At 42.7% G+C, this 20,570-nt stretch overlaps 1 long non-coding RNA gene across 1 annotated transcript in view; it reads left to right on the forward strand.

The window, feature by feature from the left end:
* LOC130609544 (uncharacterized) overlaps positions 1-20,249 on the forward strand; it is an 85,770-nt gene extending 65,521 nt beyond the window's left edge. The window contains exon 3 of the long non-coding RNA XR_008974810.1: positions 20,016-20,249. This is a non-coding gene — a long non-coding RNA (uncharacterized LOC130609544). The remainder of the gene's footprint in view (positions 1-20,015) is intronic.
* Positions 20,250-20,570: the final 321 nt, after the last annotated feature.

Genomic DNA, 20,570 nt, shown 5'->3' on the forward strand with positions numbered 1-20,570 from the left:
GACTGTAATATGAATAACTTTTGTTGAGGTCCATCTTCTCATTTGGAAAAGTACCTATCCGTAACATTCATGTCCTCTGGCATAAAGATGATGATGTGTGGTTATACTACCTGCTGGCTACAGAAATGTAAGAAATATGAGTTATATTTACGTTAGCTTTACTATAATTAGCTCAATCTTGAATGTGGGTCAGTGTGATTTAACTGAACTGTACCTAGGAGAGTGTACTCAGGATGGTTGTAGAGGAGTGTCACAGAGCACACAGTAGCAGCAAATCAGACAGATACCATTCATCAGAATATGGCTCCTTCACAAGAGCTAGAGCTGAATGTGTGGTTTAACCAATGTTGTGTCCTGTAATATGTGATAGAATTTACACTGAGTGTAAGCTGCGTCAGGCAAGCAGCCTATTTGTTCAGCAAGGCTTTATGGCTGTGCTGCCCTATATGGGAGGTCATGTGTTGCTGTGATGTGTCAGATCTGGTGTCCTTTACTAACCTGATACCTTGTCTTTTGCTGTGACTGACACAACATGAGTTGAGAAGGTGCAGGGACTCCTGGCAGGGCATAGTTAAGAAACAGATGGACTGTGGGGTCACATCTGCTGAGACTGTATTCGTAGAAATTGACTTCTTGTTCGGGTGTGTGTCCACACCAACCAACATAAGTCTAGATATGTCCTTATACCTGCCTTATCCTTTTCAATTGTGCCTAGCTCCTGGCATTAGTAACAGCTGAGGTGAAGGTTGCACCAGCTAATTACTTTGTCAACTTTTAATTTCAGTGAATAACCCTTTCTTTTTATATTCTAGTTCTAGACTATTGTCGATAACAGGCCAACTCCTGGCTTGTCTGTTCTTATATTTTATTTCTCAGAATTCTCAGCAATTTGCTCTGCAAGTTTTTCTCACGTATAAAGGGAGGGAGCAGAAACCTAGCTGGTCTGTCTACTGTGGTACCTTTTGTCTTTTGTATTCCCTGAACAGACTGGCAAAACCACTTAATTCTTCAAATCTTTCCCTGTGATCCACTTCAGTATTCTGATGCTTTTAGGAGAAAAAAAAACAAAACAGGTGTCAATAGGAAACCTGATACTTATTAGTACTTATTTGTCCTGCAAGTTTTTATTGAAAGCGTGTCTTTATATGAGTTTATCTTAAAATCATCTACTCACTTGTGGCAAGTCTGTCTCTGTATGTCACCTCCTTTCTGTCACTTGCTTCAGTCTTGCCTGTTGTCTCACCTGAGTCTTCGTATGGATTTGAGTGGTAAACTGAATAGTGAGACCTTGAGCCTCTGGGAGGTGTGGTGGCTTTGGGTGGTACTGTAAAATAAATCATTCCTAGTCATAACCGGATGTGCTCTAGGCCAGAAACGTTGCTGCTTTCCGAATGTGGCAAACACATGCGCAAACGCTGGAAGCCAGGACATACCACTGTGCTCGTTCCGTATGCATGCAAGCACTGCACACACATGCACCTTCCCCCACCATAGCATAAATGGAAGATCATATTCCATATGCTCCCAGGTCAACCCTGAGAAACAGTTGAAGCAGCTCAGAGAAGCACACAGAAACTTAAAGAGTTAATCCCACAGTAATTGGAAGGGGGGGGGGGGTGTGAACAGTGTAATGGAGGGGTGAAGAGTTCCCATAAACCCATTGCCTCAGCTCAGAGAACCTGCTAAGGGGCAGTGGTCAGAGAGAAACAGAAGGAGAGAGAGAGATATCAAGTGTAGTAATCAGAATGAAAAATGGAGCTCCGGTTACTTTAAACAAGAGCTAATTTATCACGAGAACGAGTGGATAAGTAGCTGAGTTTCAGGCGTTCAGTAAGTTCCCCGTTCTGCTCCAAAAATTATTCCACCCCTGTCTCCATGCTCCCATAAATCATCCCCTTCTTCACTTCTGCTCCGATTACCCATTACTCCTGCCTACTACACGCTTTCCCCTGCCCGACATAATCTGATGGGGCCCTGCCTTTTAATTTTACGAATGCTTTTTTTCTTCTTGCTTCTCAGCTTCCCGTCCCTGCTCCTCCCCTCCCCAGCTTCTTTCTACATCTTTGTTTCCCTTTTACCTCCTCACCTACTTTTTTCTTTTTTTAATGTGAAGAACAGGAGGGCAGTAATGCTTTCTGGCATCTCCCCCCATGAGGTTGACTGAGCTGAAGGAGAGGAATAGAAATTAATTATTTTCCCCAAGCTGAGCTCTCTTTGGATTTGTGAGTCCTGTCCCTAAGCACATGACAAATTCTAGATCCAGTACAGCTGTACCAAAGGTGAAAGTCTTGTTCTTGAGAGGATGTGTTGCTTTTTGTTGAGTCTTTGAAGCTAAACATTGTGTTTTACCATTTTCCCCTTTATCTTTATTGTACACAGAGCTTTTTTGAGCTGCACAGCTGCAGGCAGGAGAACTTTAATTTCTACTGCAGTGTGTTCTTTTTCTTCATATGCTTCACTAGTGCTAATGTTTGCACTGGAGCAGTTCTAGCCTGGCTGTCACACAAATATGGAGGCGCTGATACGGGCCCCAACCCTGAGAATTTAGACTAGATGCACAAAAGAAACTTTTGTTGCCTTCATTGATTCCATACACCAAACCAGCTTAAACCAAGCTTGCTGTAACAAGCAAATATCAGCATTAGGAGAATGTGTTGATTTTACTGATATAGCTATACCTTTCTAATATAAAAACCTTTGATACTACTTAAGGACTACTACGTAAGTCTGGTGAAGTATTTAGATGCTGTATGGATGTGCACATGGATTGCATATGCAAGAATCCTGAAACTGTATTTCAAGCTCAAAGAATTGACATGCAATAATACATTGTTTTGCTTATATATTGTTTCACAATATAAATTATTGCTGAATAATTGTACTAGCTGCAGTTCGAGCACTTGAAATCACTGTTTGTCATGTTTATCAGTTCAGCATAGAGGCAACAGATCTGTTTGATTTCAGTAAAATAGTTTTTGTAGGCTTCATTAATTGATTCTTAAATAGCCTGTGGATATTAAAAAAGGTTCAGGAGTGCTAACTTGCACAAATCTAATAGATGCTGGCAAATCCTAAGTTGGAAGAGCTATCCCAGCTGAAGAGAAAGGTTTACGCAGGTCATCAGTCTAATCTAATGTGCACAGAGCTGTTATTTCTACCTGTAAGATATTCAACCAAATTGTCATGAGGCTTACTGAATCTAAAAAGACAAAACTCCCTTGCCCTGCTGAGAACAGGGTAGGCAAAGTGACAGCTCTGCAGAGAAAGCAGCTGTCCAGAGCTGGGTTTTGTGCAGGATAATGGATGGAGGAGATGGATTACCAGGTGATAAATCACACAATGGAATTGGCTGGTGCCAGAACCCATGAGCAAGGAGATAGCTGGCATGCTCTGCAGTGGGTATGGCCATCTCCATCTGAGGAGCAGTAGCCTTTATGTATGAGTTAACAGGAGTTAATTATAGTGCAGCTTCTTGACATAAGGCCTTTAAAGCAAAACAAGGGTGGCAAAGGGAACACGTGAGTTTGTTTATTTGGTAGTTTATCATTTTTCTTTTCAGGGAAAGGGTAAAGGAAATCATCTGTGTTCTCATTTCCCCTCTTCATTCTCATTTTATCTTTATTTTCATTCTTTGAAGCCCTTAGTGTTATTTTCTGACCAAGAAGTATCACAGGCATCTTTCAGTAAAGAAATAAAGGAGCTAACTGAGCATGACACAAGTCATTCCTATCCCACATGATTCATATACACTCCTTCTGTCCTGTCAGGCAAAGAATGGTTGCTGGCACTCACTAAGTAACTCAGTAATCAATAATACTACTCCACATCACCCTAAGGACCAATGATACTCTGAGCCCTGTGTACACTGGGCTGGGCAATCTATACATAAGAGAGTGACTTGGAGTGGGTGGAAAATTGGCTTCATCCTACAGCATCTTCCTGTGGACCAAAAGACATTATGTTGGGCACTGTTAAGTGCATCCAAAAAAGTGTGCAGTGGTGGACTCCACATTTGAAATAATTTTCTAGGAAGAGCAATACAAGGCAATTCTTAATCCTACATGAAAATAAAGCCTAAAAAGAAAACCATGCTTCTGAGATGCAGGGGAAGCTGCTGGCTCAAGGTCAAAACTTGTCAAGGATGAAGTGTATTTTGTTTGCCTGTCTTTAATAATACTACTTTTTATCATTAAAAAAACAATGAAGAAAGAAGAATCTGTGCCATAAGGAAGGATACGTTGTTTTCAGGTGTTCAGCAGTGGGCTGACATAGCAGTGGAAACTGTTATAACAGAAACTGAATTATTCCTGACTTGGGAGTATCCCATTCTCTGCTGTGTACATCCTGTCTGTGTAGTCATGAAGATGACTGTGGTGATCCTCTTTTGCTAGAGCTGTGGAGGAAAGTTGCTGGCAAAGAATCAGAAAGGGAAGTTACACAAATGGTTCTTGTGCAAGGTGTTTCCAACATGTCCTATTTTCTGTAGCAAAAGTAGAGCTTGTGCAGCTCTCTAGCAGGCTCAGGAGGGGCTGGGAGCCCCCAGATTGTTAGTGAGAGCAAACCTTTCAATTCATTTTTTTTCAGGACAATAGTCCATAGACACATAAACTTCATCCCAAAGTTTTGGGTATAATCTCTAAAGCCTTGTGTGACTTGGGACTTCTTTAGTAATTGTAACCTGACACTGATGTTTTTAATAATGTAAAGGATTTTACTGAACATTGGCAAAGTCATCCATTATTTGTGGAATTAGCCCATAACTTGTTTCATGACTTGTAGGGCAACTGAGATTTCATGCATGTAGGGCAACTCTGTAATATGGTCACTGGGTTAGCATCTGAAACACCAGGGGCCTTGTTAGGCTCAACCTATATTTTTTAATATCATTTTGAAAAGGTAGTTCAATAGTAGACTAATCTTCCAGCTGGCTCCTCCCAGGCACCTGGCATATACCAAACCCGGACATGTCAGATCCGCTACCTTGCTATGCTATCACATTGTTAAAAACTCAGAGTGAGTGATTTAATGTTCAGAGATTTCTCTAGAAAACCCTACTATTTCACAGAAGTCTCTTTCTAGAGAAAGAGGCAGTCACCTTAGCTTGCCTTGAATCAGGCTTTTTTAAACTTACATTTTTAGATGCTCTGACAGCTCCACTGGCAGGCAAAGAGCTTTTAAAGATTTTCTTGTTGTTGGTTTCAGGCTTTGGATGCTAGAAATCACTGTTTGCTTCCTGCTTGTGTTTTTCTGGAAAAATACTGATATGGTATCAAGGCAGTAAGTAAACATGCATGGTCTGAGTCCAAACAGAGGCACAGAATAGTCTGAAACCTGGCAGAGTTGTATAAGACTGCAAGCTGAGACTTCTGGGTTTGCCCTAAGTCATCTTTCTTTGAATCTTGTTAGGTAGCTTCCCCAGGGACCCCCTTACAAGAAACAAGGGCCCTGTATTCTCTTTACTACCTCCCAACCGTCTATGTGACACCAGCTGTCCTTTCCCTACTTGAAACAGTACTGACTGTTAGCTGGGAGCAAGAGCAAATCTGGGAGCTTTAGTGGTAGATTCCTACTGAGTCTGAGGTAGAATAATTTTTGTTTTTTTTTAACTCACAATTGATGTGGGGGAATGGTTGTAGCTGAGGCTTCCTTTGCAGAGCAACTATGGCAAGAGCAGCAGCCATCAATGCTTCTCCGTGCTGCCTGCTCTCCCTACTGTCACCCTGACTGTGACACCCCTTTTCTCAGGAGTTTGGAGAGAAGTTTTCTCCCTCCCAACCCATATGGGTGCATGTCTGTGCTCCAGAAACAGCTCTGAGAGTTTCCTATTTGGTCCACAGAAGGATGGTAGACCTTGCTGAAGTGACTGGATGTTTATGATACTATCACTGTGAGAAAGGATCCTTCCTATATCAAGGGATCTTCAGGCTATATTAATGTTTCATGCCACATCCTCTGTGTCTTGAAAGCAGTCTTAGTGAGGAAGGTTATCATGGGGCTTTTTAACCGATCCCCTCATATGTCCGTCACATCAAAGAAACCAATTAGGCTGTGCTGCCTGCTTGCCTAAACCTCCCTTAGAAGAGAAAGGAGCTGGCAGGTTTAGGGATGCACTGGGAGAGAGGGATTTCAGAATCCCTGCCTGGAAGACACTAGTATCCTTTTCAGTTCTGTTGTTTTTCAGTGACAGTGTCATTAGTGTAAAGGAACAGGAAGGACTTAACACTTGAGCTGCCTAAAGCATTCAGTTTGAATGACTCATATAATGCATTCAGTCTTTTCCTAACCCAGCACTTGTCAATTATTAATTAGCTGTCATTGAATTTTCCAAATAATACTGTATACTTCTGATTTTTCTGTGAGAAACTTCTATAGAGAAGCACACTTCAGTCCCCTGCAGGGGGAAGTGGAGTTAATGTGGGTTCTGAGGAAAGAGTTTCTTCAAGCATAGAGCAAGATGTGTGCTTGCAGAAGGTTTTAGGACAGTGAGGCACAGAGGGGCAAGTGGATTTCAGAAGTAATACTCTATTTTATTAAATTTTTTTCATTTAGCATTTTCTGGAAGTTGATTCTGGGATTTCTTACTTGTGTGACATGATGAATGCAAGTGTAACACTGACCTTTCTAGAGCAGCAGAGTTTGGCTCTGTTCTGAAAAGTGATGACAGTCTTTTATTAAAGGAGAGTACTGGGTTGCCCCAGATAATGGGGAAAATGGAAAATACATTTCTGAAAACTGTCTTTGAATATGTTACCTTCTTGTTAGCAGTTAGGTAGAGTTAACCTTACTCGCTCTGGAATCAAAAAGAAGCATTTGTGATCTTTTACTTTGTAATTCAATTGAGGCAGCAGGGCTGTAGGGAAGGGTGCAGGATTCTGTTCCTCCCTTACCAACTGAATGGGTCCAATCTGTGACTTCCCAGAACACACGTGGAGAGAGGCAGGAGAAGAATTGCATTATGTCTGTAGCGTTAGTCCAGGTGAGGCATTATTTAAGCAGTAGAACTTCTGTTACTGACAAAGCACAAGGAATCAGAATACAGCATAATTTTGTGAGACCTGGTAGAGTTTACTCATGACAAGTAAGGATAGCCTTATAAAACCAAGCACATTATGTTTGGAGTCATTTATTTCATTTATGGAAGTACAGGAGAGGCAAATAGATACGTGTTTACATTGCAGTATGTACATATATACATGCACTGATGGGCAAATATTTTCAATAGAAACCATTCACATGGTGCATCAGAGCCCAGCTATAGAGACCTTACAGGTCCTAAGGGGCTCATCTGTATCTTCTGCAGTAAAAGCCTTCTGGGCTTATGGCAACAGGCTTTCAACTTCTGGCAAGGAAAGATTTTAAGCCTGTGTAGCTTCCAGGGAAGTAGCTGGTACTCGATACTATTTTGCATTGAACCTTAGCTAGATTTTGGAGTACCCAGGCTATTTTTATTTATGTGCTTATTAATGAGGATGTTCTGGGTAGGTCTTTTTCATTCCTCTTAATGGATGTGCCTGGATTTTTATGGTAAAATATATCCTGTAGATTAACAGATGAATGTTTACTGCAATTACTTCAAATACTCCTTGTGATTCACAGTACAAAAATGTGATGATTTGGTTTACCAACAGTGTACCTAATTCAGCTTGCTTTCTTGAGTCTTTCCTGCTGTGTTAGGGCATTTCTCAGACCACCTACCAAGCTGCATTTTTATTAAATGCCTCCATCCCTAAGTGCTAGAAATCTGTCCTTTTTAATTCCAGGCACTAATATCTCTGGAGAATGCTTTTTTGTATTAGTTCAAAACAAGAAGAGGCTGGATTAAAAAAAAAAAATGGAGGAATACAAAGAGTCTGGTTATGCTGTTGAGGCCCTGAAGAGTGTGGAAGAAAATATAATATTGTAGTAAAGAGAGCACTGCATATCACCAGTGCTCTCTCCAACAAGGGGACAGAATTACCTACCTTTGTGCCATAAACCATACACTATTAGCAGGCAAGAGGGATTTTTCTCTAGCTTGTACAGTACGTTCGTTCTCTTAAAGGAAAAAGACCTGCACAACTGGAAAAGAAGATGGGATAAAAAGCAATGAGATAGCTGTCTCTGATAAGATAACTGGCTAGAGCTTGTTTATCACAAGCTCAGAAAATCATTAGATAAGGTGCCGCATGGTGATTAGCGGAGGAATCATAAGGGAGACTAAAGGCGGGGACAGCAACAGGTAGTGCTGAAAGTGGAAGTATTATGCTGAAAGGAGGCTTTTCTCAGGTCTTGTCTTCACCATTAATGACCTTGGCCAAATGACCAGTATGGTGCTGACGAAAGGTCCAAAACCAGGAGACATTTCCAGCATATAGATGCTTCCAGTAAAGAAATGGAACTATTGTACAATAGTCCAAAAGCCTGGTATGACCACTCCTGAAATAGCACATACAATTCACCAGTATCCCAGAAATACAGGTATGAATTGGAAGAGAACACAGAAAGGTACTAGGATGACCAGTGATATGGGGAATCTGCTTTACAGGGTATTAAGAGCTTTGCTAGTTCAGTCAGGCAAAATAAGGAAAGAGGGATATGATTTCTGTCTATAAATACATCAAACCACAAAACCCTCAAGAGAGAGAACAGCTATTTAAGCTTAAGGACAATGTTGGCACAAGAACAAATGGGTATAAATTGGCTGAGAATAAATTAGTCTGGAAATTAAATGAAGGTTTCTAACCATCAGAAAGAGAAGTGAGATTCTGTAACATCCTTCCAAGGGAAAAGAAACAGAATGGATTTTAAGATGGAGCCTGACCTTTTATGAAAGGACTTCTGCAATTATGCTGGTAGCAGGAAGAGAGTGGACTACATTACCAAGGAGTCTGTTCCAGTCTCTGCTCCCACCTTGCTCCCCTTCTCTCACCCTATGCCATGCCTCTTCTCTCTCTTGGTACTCTGAGTTCCACCTGCTCCTGCTCTAAAGGCACCATGGACCCCTTATCAGAATTCTGCATTGCAATAGGTTGTTTTTAATCCTCCCCATATCTCCCCTATTTTTTTTTCTTGCCAAGCTTGCTGGGCTGTAATGTTTCCCTTCGTGTAATCCATCACAGACACAATGTCGCTTGTGCAAATTAAAATGCACCTTGGAATAATAAAAAAGGGGCTTTTTTTTTTTTTCTTCCCAGCAGCAGTTCCTCAACACAAACCATTTGTCTCTGGGAAGAAATTCAAGAATGTTAACCCTGTGTGTGCTCCTGTGGGGTACCCAGCACCTCCTGTGGGAACAACACTTTATGGAGTGCTGTTCAGTGGAGCAAGCTGCCTTGAGCTGTGGACCTTGTAGACAGCTGGAACTGAAACCCACTTCTTTCCTCATGAACACATTGATGATAGGGTCCAGTGCAATAAATGAAAGGTCCTCTGTGTCTGGACAAAGAGGTGCAACTCAGGAAAACTACATAGCAAACCATGTGGTGATCCACAGAACTCGAACAAATAGTCTGAGTTGAGCATTGCACAGTGGGTCCTTTAGAAAGAATCTCTAGGAACTATTTGAGTGATAAAAGAGTCAGCAGGCTATTCCATACTGCTGTACAGTTATGGAGGCTATAATTGGCCTTTAGGTCAGGCACTGGTCACTTGTGATTTAGAAATAAAGCTACAATGAACTATTACCAAATGAATTCCATCCTTGCTGAGACAGTGCATGTAAAAGGTTAAGTCAAGGACAGGATTTTATTTCTTCCTTCTTTCATTTGGGAGGAGGGTGTGAATTTCTCCTCAGTGGCACATAAATTCTGTGAAGTTAAATATGCATTTTAAAAATCTGTTGTATGTGACAAGAAAGGTCCAGAATTGGACTGAGAGGAACTAGAGGAGATGAGTGCTTGGCTGTAGAGGATGGAGAATTGCACAGCTATCCTAGCTGGAATGACATGGGAATAGCAGTGGGGATGGTAGACCAAGACCAGCTGCATTCCCTGTGGAGGAGCACTGGTGCTTGGGTAGAAAATGCTTCCATAAGATCATCATTGAGGGACAAGACATCTTTATGATTTGTGGTATAGGCTTTTGGCTTATGGCTTAGGCTTTCATATATCCTAGATTTTTCATATATCCTAGATTTTTCTCAGACACAGCTGGATATTTTTCTTACTTCCCTAACAACTGCTTCACCCAGACATTCACTCCCATCATGGGTGTTGTTTTATTTACAACCAGTAAAGATCTCAGTGGGTCACCTGAGATCCAACAGGACCAGTATTCCTTACTTTCAAACTCCTCTTTTGCTCCCAGTTTTCCAGTTCAGGAGCCTGCTAGGCTGTTCAGTGCATGACTTTATTGGGAATTAATGTTAGCATTGCTGCAGTAAGACTCATGTTGCTTTCCATATCAGGCATAGGTCTTGAAACATCCACTTTGACTTGGGGAGAAATCATGTCCCCAGACCCAGAGCTAGAGTAAGCCATGCAGAATGCAGAAAGACAGCTGATGTGTGAGGGGGAAAAAGGGCCAAGCCCACCATGAAAAATGCAATTCAAAGCTTCAGGTATCTGGCAGACAAGGTATCTTCGTTGTTATTAATCCTTATTTGAAATAGAAGGCCAGGAGTGGTTAAACAAATGGTCACATATCCAGCAGTGGAGAAATGCACAGACATGCTGAATATCATTAGTTAGGTTACCAGAGGAAGCTCTTTTTTCTTTGTGTGGCCTGATTTTGCCCTGACTAATTCCAGCAACCTCAGCCATTTTACTGTGCTATAGAGGCTGGGTGGGTGTCTGGAATTTACTTTGTAGAGCAGCAAATTCTACTTCTATAATGGGCTGCTCTACTCTTCATTTTCTTCAGGGGTCCCAAACAAATCACAAAATCCTAGGAGACTATTTCTTTTCAGTTTATTATTTTTTCCAGTTCTTCCTACTTTGAGCCTTGCTGTTTCCAAGCTTCATCCTTATCATCTGAAAAGAATTAATTCCAAGTTTGATCTCTGCTCAAAATTATTGGTGCCAAAGAAGTGGTGCTCTTTTCTTAGTGTCATTGTCTTCTTTAATCTCCTTCTTTTAATACAAATATAATTCAAGACCCATAATTTTTCTGGTAAACTTTCTATTTCCAGTAGGTGCATAGAAGATTTTAATTCCTTCAAGCCTCATTTCCAAATGAAACAAGGCTCGGGTGATCGCACTGTCTGTGACTGTACATATTTTTTCACTCATTCCTCACAATAACTTTTGAACCTCCCACCCCCAGTTTAATTTACCTGAAAGAGATGCAGAGATCTTAAATGTGCCAGTTCCCAACAGTTTCCCTGGACAGAGAAAACAGTTTTTCAGTGTCTGCACTAAAGGTTTCCTAACCTCATTCCTTGTTAGATGGACAAGACAGTGCTGCAAAAAGAGTGCCTAGCTGTGGGGAAAACTGAGTGGAGTTCACCTGTTTCTATGTGCAGCATAGTAAATTCAGCACAAGGCATAAATACATAGTGGGATTCATTCATTCTACTTCCCACAAAGGTACTTTTAATGGGTTCAGTGGATGGTTTCAGGATTCCCCAGACCTCTCATTTCTACCTGGTGTGTGAATTTGTACGTTCCTTTTTGCTGCCTTCTTCCAGGTTGGACTTAGATTTTCTATTGCATTTTGTCACATGAGACATCTCATTCATGCCTGACTGCAAAGGCCTTTTCCATTGAACTTTCCCATTTTCCCCATTTTGATGTGTTCTTCAGCATAGGGTGTATTTAGCAAAGCAATTAATTCTGTTTAAATTTCTGTGTCCGTGGCCACCCTTCATGGCAGGAGGGAATGCAGCCAGCAGTCCTCACAGCCAAAAGAAGACAAGCTCAAGCTGGTGTCGCAGAGCCTTCTTGCTTGATGTGGCCTACAGAGCTGTTTGCAGTGAGATGGGGAGGATGCCTACCTAGTTCATGGACAGCGTGGTGGTTAAGTATGTGAGTTGCTAGAGGGTTTAGATCATCTTGAGAGAGGACACTTCTTACAAAACAAAGAGATTGCAAACAATATGGAGAGTAGGGACTTGTGAAAGCCTGTTTGAATCTTTGCTGTGTTTGACCTTGGAAGTCAAATACACTTCCCTTACAGTGTCTCAATTTCCCCAGATGCAAGCCCAGAACAGTTAACAGCCGTCTATGTCCCTTGCCATTAGCAGAGGAAGATAGCAAGTGTTTGTCAGGGGAAGAATCATCAAGTATTATTACTCTTCTGTTAAGGAGAACTGGAGTTTAACAGGAATGATTTGCCAGCACCACTTAATATTGAGAAGAATGGTCTGCCAAGCCAGTAGTACTTGAGAGTCCTCCTGGCTACGTGCATATACGTTCACTGAGTGTCATGTTTTCTGTTTGATTGTATGCCCAAAGGGACAACTTTGGGCATAGAAGGAGATGACTGGGAGCTGGTAAAAGCAAAACCAGGCATGACACTCCATCTCATTCTTAATTCTGCACTGGCCATTAATCTTTTCCTCACTGCCAAGTCTTGGACTACAACAAAGACAGGAGGGCAACTACAATAATTCATTGAACCTGTTCTTCACGAAGACTGATAGAAGGAATTGCTTTTGCATCCTTGCCTTCACCAACTACTGTTATTGCTCTGGTGACCTCCTCCTGTGAAGAAGAGGTAAACCCCAGGAAGGGGGCTTTTTGCTCATCTGCAGGGAGGCAAAGCTTTCTGTGGAGTCTGAATCTGGGGGAACACTGAAGGGGATTAGATACTGTGGTCCTCATCTTCTGGACTGTTTGTTCCTTTCTGTGTTAAGCTAGTGCCCTCACAATACTCTTTGGTAACTACTAGGGCTGTGTGGGAAGAAGTCCAGCTAGGACTCTCCGGTCCACATCCTCTTACAGCATTGCTGCGCTGGCATCCAGCACTACCTGACATGACCCTATTGAATTTAGTGCACTGTGGAGCAGCTGCAGCTCTTAGCTAAGTGGAGAGAAATGACTAACCCTTTATCCCCTGTCCTCTTCTACAGGAACCCCGGGAAGATGAATTGGTCTGTTGACTCAGAGCAGAAGTAACTTGATAGTTGTGCACTTCTCTGGAAAGCAACTACACTGCCCTGTGCCCATGTCTTGTTATGTGCTGGCTTCATTGCTCTGACAGCATGAAAGATGTTTGGTTTTGTTCCTAATGCTGTTATCATTTATCATCCTCTTGTAAAGCCAGAACCTGCTGCTCACCAGCCCTTCCTCTATGCTAGGTTTTCTGCTCCACCCTCCACTCCTGCCCCAGCAGGAAAACAGCTTGTATGCCAGAAACAAACTGTCTTCCCACTGGGTACTAGCCCCAAAGTGACTGCTGTGATGTATGGTGATGGTTTGACTGGGTTTCGGCTCTTGAGCTTTGGAGAAGCAACTCCAGTCACAGAGTAGAGAGCTGATGGCAACTTTATCTGATAGCTGATCTTTATCCCATAGAGATGGTAGCTGGTCCTCGGTCTGGGGAACTCTCATACAGCTGGTGCCTGTGGAAGGACATAAGCATTCAAATGCTAGAGACAGAGAAAGGGATGTGGTGTGCAAAATCCCTACCCTTCAACTCATTGTAAGTCCCTCAAAGCTGCTTGGGCTGCCTGTGTCAAAACTGCCTGTGTCAGAGCTGTGGAATATATGGGGCTAGAACATAACTGAAAGAGCATCCTGCCATCTTCTGTCTTGTATCCATGTCCTAAAATAATCCTCGTAGTGGTTTAGAAGTGCATGCATTACAAATCTGCAGCTGGGTTGGTGGCACCATCTCTGATTTTAAGCTCCTTATGAACCAGGTTGACCTGCACTATTTAGGCGTTTTCTAGGAGAGCAAAAATTACTCTTCACTGACTGGCATATCTGGGCGGTACTTCTCATACAAACTCTGCAACTCTCTATTGCCTGCCAGATGGAAGTGCAATGCTGAGAACTTTTGGCTTAAGTCAGCTCCCTAACACAGCACCAGCTTTGCTCTTGCTAGGCTCAGAAGGATTTTGATATGGATTGGATTCCAAGCAGAAGCTTGTTGTGGTATGGAATCTTCCAGTAAGCAGAATGATCTCACTCCATGGGCAGGCTGTCATCATTGCCTATGCATCTGCCAGAGCTGCCAGCGTTAGACTCTTACTATCCTTATTTATAGAGCAATATAAATGTTCTAAGCACTTTACAGATACATAAAAGAGAAGATTCCCACTCAGCAAAGATCTGACAGTAACTCAGATGTACAGGAGTCATGGGACAATAACTCAAGTTCTGAGCAGAGCAGGCATGGTGGGAGAGGAGCTCAGGGCAGAAGTCTTTGCAACAGGACGCTGAGGGAAACTACTGGCAACAGTTTGATGCAGGAAGCAAGTGTGGCTGAGAGAGAAGCTGAGAGCTGGCAAGCTTAGGAGTTGACTAGGAAGAGAAGGGGAAAGAGTAAGCAGTAAAACTACTATCTGTGCATGGATGAAAAGCAAGCTAACTAGCAGTGCTCCATTCCTTTTCTGCTCGCAGCAGTGAAAACATCTGCTTTCTCCCCAGTCTCCTTCTCCTACTGCTCTTGCCGCTGAGAAAGAGAGGAAATAATGGTAATGACTATCATTAGCAGTACTTACTGTTCATCTGCCAGGAAGGGACTAGGGCTACATTTGCCAGAGAAGTCAACTTGTGGTTGGCACTACTCACTCCTGCCAGGGCCTTGCCTTCTTGGCCGGTGCCTGAAAACCATTCCCATGCAGTCACAGGTGTTTCCTCCTCAGTGGCTGTCAGGGCCTGTGCTGTAATGTGTCTCTGTCCTCCTTTATGATGTGCTAAGCAAATCCTTGCATGCTGTCTGCAACTGATTTCTGGTGTCAGCTTGTGAGTCCAGCTGTGACTATGTGTGTTCAGAGGCTGGAGGCAGGCCCCTATTTTAGGTACCTCTAAGCTTAACAGGAGCAGAGTTGCATTTGATTTTTTTACCTCTATTTTATGGATCCATGTTCCCCTGTGAAGAGAAGTTACAGGCTGCAAGTCAGCAATGTTTCCTGTCCAAATCAGTGCGTGTCATCCGTGCTGACCTTCCTCTGCAAGCCTGCTGGTGATTGTGGAAGAGGGTTGCAAGGTTTTGCTTTTTTAGTCTGTGGTAATGGGCAATGACTGCTAGACAGAAAGACACCCTTGTCCTCCCCCGTCCCCTCCTCCTCTGACTTTGCTCCCTGCTTGGGGCTAAGCACTTCTGCTGCCTTTTATTAATCTTCTCCTGGGACAGCACCATCAGTGGCCCATCAGCATGCAACATGCCCTCAGTTACTAGCGTTAACTCGATTAGGGCAGTGAGGAGTGACTTACAGGGGAAACTCTTCTCCACAGGCAGTATTTGCATAAAGTGATTGATGCTGATATGTCCTCTAAACACATCCACATTTTGCATTTTAAACAAAGCAATTGCTGTAGAACTTCTCCCTGTCACTCAGTGGGATTCCCAGTGCCAGCACAGGACATACCTTCCCTTTCTTCAAATGGCCTCTCTTTCCCAAAGAGGACTCTCATGTGGGGTGAAGAGAAGGTCACTGACTCTACCTTATGTTTGGAGGAGAAGAGACAAAAGCTTGCTGTGTGTCTTTGCTTGTGAAGTTGCTTGTGGACAGTTCTGGGCTGCGTGGACAGTGTTGAACAGTCAATGGGCTTTCCACCAAGGTCAAGCTTGAATGGGATACATAGTGTGAAGCCTCCTGGGCTTCCTCCAAACAGCCTTTCCTGGTCAGGCTCCCCCCCCCCCCACACACATACACCAGCATCTCTCTGTCTTGGGAATACATGAGCTGGCTGGCACCCATGCAGCACTAAATATATGTGTGTATTTTATTATGCATGTGTACAATATATATGTATGTATTATACGTATATATTATGTGTATACACACACATGTATATAAAAAAATCCACCTTGCAAATTGTCCAAAGCAGCAAAAGATTCCATGTTTTCCTCCAGCTTCTACTGGGATTTTTTTTTGGCAGGACGTGTCCAAGTGAACCTCTGATTTGGAGATAGTGTCCTGAGCCACTTCTTTCTCTAAGGAGAGTGTGCAAGGGTGCAAGGGAGGAAATGGGTGAGTTTAACTTCTGTTTGAAGGAAGAGGAGGAGGAACAGGATTGAACCTATGGTGATACTGCTGGTATTGCAGCTTTCTCTGCAAAGGCGGCAGTTGTTTTATCTTCTTTATTACATCCTAAATGTATCCTTTCTTCCATAGCAAAAGGAATGTGCCCAGAAAGTAACCCTCTTTGAACAGCAGCAGGGACTTACCTGTAATTTAGGCTGCAGGGTTCCTTGGAGCAGGCACTCGGTGCTCCCATTTGTCCATAGAGTGCAGGGATCACTGAGGAGGTTAAATAAATAAAAGTCATTTACGTAATACTGTCCAGAGGTCCCAGAAGGAGCATCTGCTAAATGGTGCAGGTGCTCTTTGGCTCCCAGGTGCTCCTGGCTTGCTGCACAGTGTGGGCTTAACACTTCCAACACAATTCAGAGGTTTGTTGGCACAGTGCTTGAGTGAGACCCAGAAAAGTTTCGCTTAGACTTAGTAGGAAATACCTGGTTTTCACCCATTTCTGTCATTAGTTTTTCATCTCTGTGCTTATCTCAGAGGACTTGCAATGTACTGCTGGTTGCCCATCTCGTGTCAGGAAATTTGTGGTTTTGGAAAACTAGGCTCTTTATCGTTGTGCTCGTGCGGTCTGGCTCCACGGATGTGGGAGCTCCATGGAGAAGGTGGCCCTTACATCTCCTGCCACACCATATTAATTCTGCAAATGTGACAACTTCAGCTTTGCAAAGATAATATATCGCCCATGTCTTGTTCTATTTAGTATTGTATTCAAATGGTCCACCCACTCAGCGATGCGGGCTGGGGAAATGGCTCTGCAGACTTCTTAGCCACTTGACTGGCAGCTGGCTTCCAGAAGTAATTATAGCTGTTCTGTGCTGAGGCACACCAAACCACTTGGGGATTAGTGAGGCATCAGGTGCACGGTGACTCAGAGGCAAGAACAGAGATGCTCCACTTCTCAGGCCATAATGGCCATAAGCTTTATAAATCCTAATATCCACTTGGACTTGGGACTAAAGTGAAAAGAGAGCATTGCAGTGACCTTGCAGAGGGTGCTCAAATTTTCCAGAGATCCAAACAGGGAAATTTAGACCTTAGGAGTTTGAAAGTGAATTGTATTGGCATCGTGTGGATACGTGGAAGCTAATGTCTACTCAGAAAAAAAATCTGGAACTCTCATTTCTTAGTCACAAAGGAAAACAAAGTTATGGAAGTTGCTAAATCAGAATGCTTAACAAAATGTGGAGTGGAATTAGAATAACAATTTAACTATGGTGGTGACCAAATAAACACTGAAGTTAGTTTGATCAAAGTGATATGGGTAATAAGTATGAATTATAGTCTAATGTGTTCATTTAATGTCACTGCTTGGTAGTGTTTGGTGCTTAGAGAATTAGGTGTTAGAAACACTAAGTGCTAAATGAATATGCAAAATAGATATAATAGTACAGGATCAGCATAATTCTTTGGTGCCTTCTTCAGAGTGGTGTTTCCAGACACCAGACTGCATGAAGAGATATTAGGTAAATATTTTATACTGAAGCACAAAAAATCCTGAACTAGTAAGGAGAGGATGGCTGGATGGGATTGCCTATTTCCAGGGAAAGAGTTTCCAGGCACAGAACCAAGACACCTGCTGGATCTGGATCATTCTTTTCAGCGTATCTTGCCAGGGAAACTGAAGTCCTAAAACTCCATCTGGTTCAGGCAATATATAAGGGTTCATGTAGAAAACTCTGTTAAAACGTTCTTATGCTGCATGTTCTTCACATGGTAAAGCCATTCTTACAGGAGTTTAAGTGATTAGCCTCCTAGAATATGCAGTTCTCCTCTGTTAAGACTGGGACAAGTGAGGGACCAGTGCTGGATCACTAGGACATTGGGTATGATTTCTGCTATTGCTGCTTTTCTCTGGAGTACCTGCAATGGCAATACAGATATTACATGAATAAATACAAATACTGGCTTATGCAGTTTTTCCCAGGACAGAATTAGGTGGAATGGGGAAGGATGAAAAGCCATTTTTCTGTAGGACATAGCCAAATACAGAAGAGTAGCAAGGAATGATCTAAGCAGGAGACTTAAGAATCAACAGGACTTTGAAGGTAGTGACGAGCAGTGGAAATAGGGCAAGATCATGGAGCAAAACTAAATCAGTTCTTTGTGCCAGTCCTTTCCTGTGATTCTAATTTTACTTGATAATTCAATCAATTTACCAGATTCAAAGTAAAGCTCAGTGGTCTGTGACCCCGTGCCTTTTTTAGAACAACTTACAGCATTTGCTACCCTTCATTACTCCAGTAGAACAGTTGATTTTAATGAGAGAATTCATGGGTTTAGCAGTCCAGCCACTTCCATCCCAAAGCCCTGCAGTTCTCTTGGATGTACATGATACACTGTGCTGGTGATTTGTTATATTTTAGCAGCTGGTTCCTGCATATACTGTCCTGCCACTTCAGTCTCAGAAGGTGTCTCATCTTCATTACTTGGTAAGGGCAGTTCTAGGAGAGAGGTGTCTCCAGCAGGTCTCTCTCTGGTGCAGTTTGGCACAGAAAAGCGCTATTTTTTTGATAGCTGGGTAAGTACTTGCCTTTAAGGCCTGCTTTAAGGCTGGCTTCTCCAAGACAGACTTTCCTGTGTGCTGCAGCGACCCTTTCAGCCATCGCTTCTCCATAAAGAGTACAAGGAACACATACAGGTTGAGCTGCATTTCAAAGACAACCATAGTTTTTGCTGCTGTACCTCCTGCTGGGAAGCAGACCCAGAAGTTTCTTACCCTGAATTTAACATCCCTTATTCCCTCTGCTTTGGATTCTTTGCTCCCAGCTATCAAACCCCAGATTTAGGGACATAGGTTGAATTCTGCTTCTCAGCCAAAGAGATGATGATTCCCAGAGAACAGAGCATGTGGTGAGGGCATGAAAAATCTCTTGCTGATAGGAAAAATACCTTTCAGCTTTTCTATTGGCTTTGAAGAGTGCGGGGCTCTGCCTGCCTTGTTCAGGCAGACTTTTCTCATCCCAAACAGTATTACTGTCCCATCTGGAAGTATGAAATATGCAGTGAAAACACATAAATGGCTGCCTGTCACCCCTCCTCTATGTGAGTCTGATCTAAGCTTCATTGATGTCTCCAGGAAGTCTTCAGCTTCATTGATGCTGAAGCTCTGAATTGACACATCCTCCTTTTCACTATGTCTTCCCCCCCCCCCCCCTTTCCTTTACTATGGCTACTTGCAAATCAGGAGGAATCATCTAAGATTCACTGTAGGAAGCAAAGGAGCAGAGTAGTCACATTGAGAGCTAGGGTGAGGAACAAGGTGACATTAATGTTAGTGTCACTAATTGTTAGTGGTTGCTTCTTTCCTCCTTTGCCAGGAGCATATTGGCCTCCCACCTGTGCAGTGCACTCTCACTGATGCAATGGCCGACGGTGAAGGTAGGGCAAAAATCTTCGTCATGGTTTTCTGCCAGGCTGACTAATGGGAAATAGGCAGTAAAGCTAGCTATGCCAACTAGTTGAGGAACAAACTGTATCATATACTTGGTTTCTTATACTTCTTACATAAACTCTTTTTCTTATACTTGCCCTTTTTCTCTCAGTCTTTACTCCTTGAAAGCTCAAAATACATCTAGGCACACAGGCAGGAACCTTTCTAGCCATGAGAAATGATTCAGGAGAAATAAGTGGTACCTATGGTGTGGACTGGCAGGGAAATAATATTATGCCCACATCTCCCCACTCCTGTTAAGAAGTGGAGGTTGGGGACTGTGAAGGGAGAAGAGAAACAGAAGAGCGATTATTTTTGTAATGTGCTTAGTAGCAGTAACTGTGAAGCATAAAGTTACCTGTAAAGGGTATTTGACTCCTCAGCCAAGTCTGAAGCACAGAGATGCTGCTTAATGTTCTTTTTGTGTTATCATTATATCATATTTTTCTCTTCTTTTTGTTCCAGAGGTACTACGTGTTCCCAACCTAATGGGTAGCTAGTTATCTGATGAGTGCTCATGGAAGAGATGGTTATCTCATTTCTCAATCATGGCTGGGAAGTCACCAGGACACTTTTTGTGAAGGACATCTAGCCAGCTCTGCTCACCTTGTGAAGCATTGTCCCAGCACAGGTTCGCCCCTCTCCCTTGGCATATCACAGCTGAGTTGCAACTACTCGTAGACATAGCCCAGATAGATAGTTTCTGTTGCAGTTTCTGTTCTTTGACTCTTTTGATCTCTGAAAAGAGTAATGCTTCTCTGCCAGATGAACAGTTCATATAGGGCCAGACTCAGTGAAAAGGGCATTTGCTGTGATGACCTGTGTGAGAATAAATATAATCAGCAAAGTATGGAACCTGGTACCAAGGAGGTGACAACGTTTGCACTTAGCATGGTATCTCACTGACAATTTGGGGGTAATTTATTTATTCCTCCTATTGGGACAAGTAATACACACACGTGTCAGGCAGCTGTAGGTAGACTACTGCTGTCTTTGTTTGTGAGAATGTCCAGAGGGATG

Source organism: Pezoporus wallicus, unplaced genomic scaffold (genome assembly GCF_028554395.1).
Source record: "Pezoporus wallicus isolate ANWC-B61680 ecotype Strahan unplaced genomic scaffold, APGP_CSIRO_Pwel_v1 contig_3486, whole genome shotgun sequence".
Taxonomy (NCBI): domain Eukaryota; kingdom Metazoa; phylum Chordata; class Aves; order Psittaciformes; family Psittacidae; genus Pezoporus; species Pezoporus wallicus.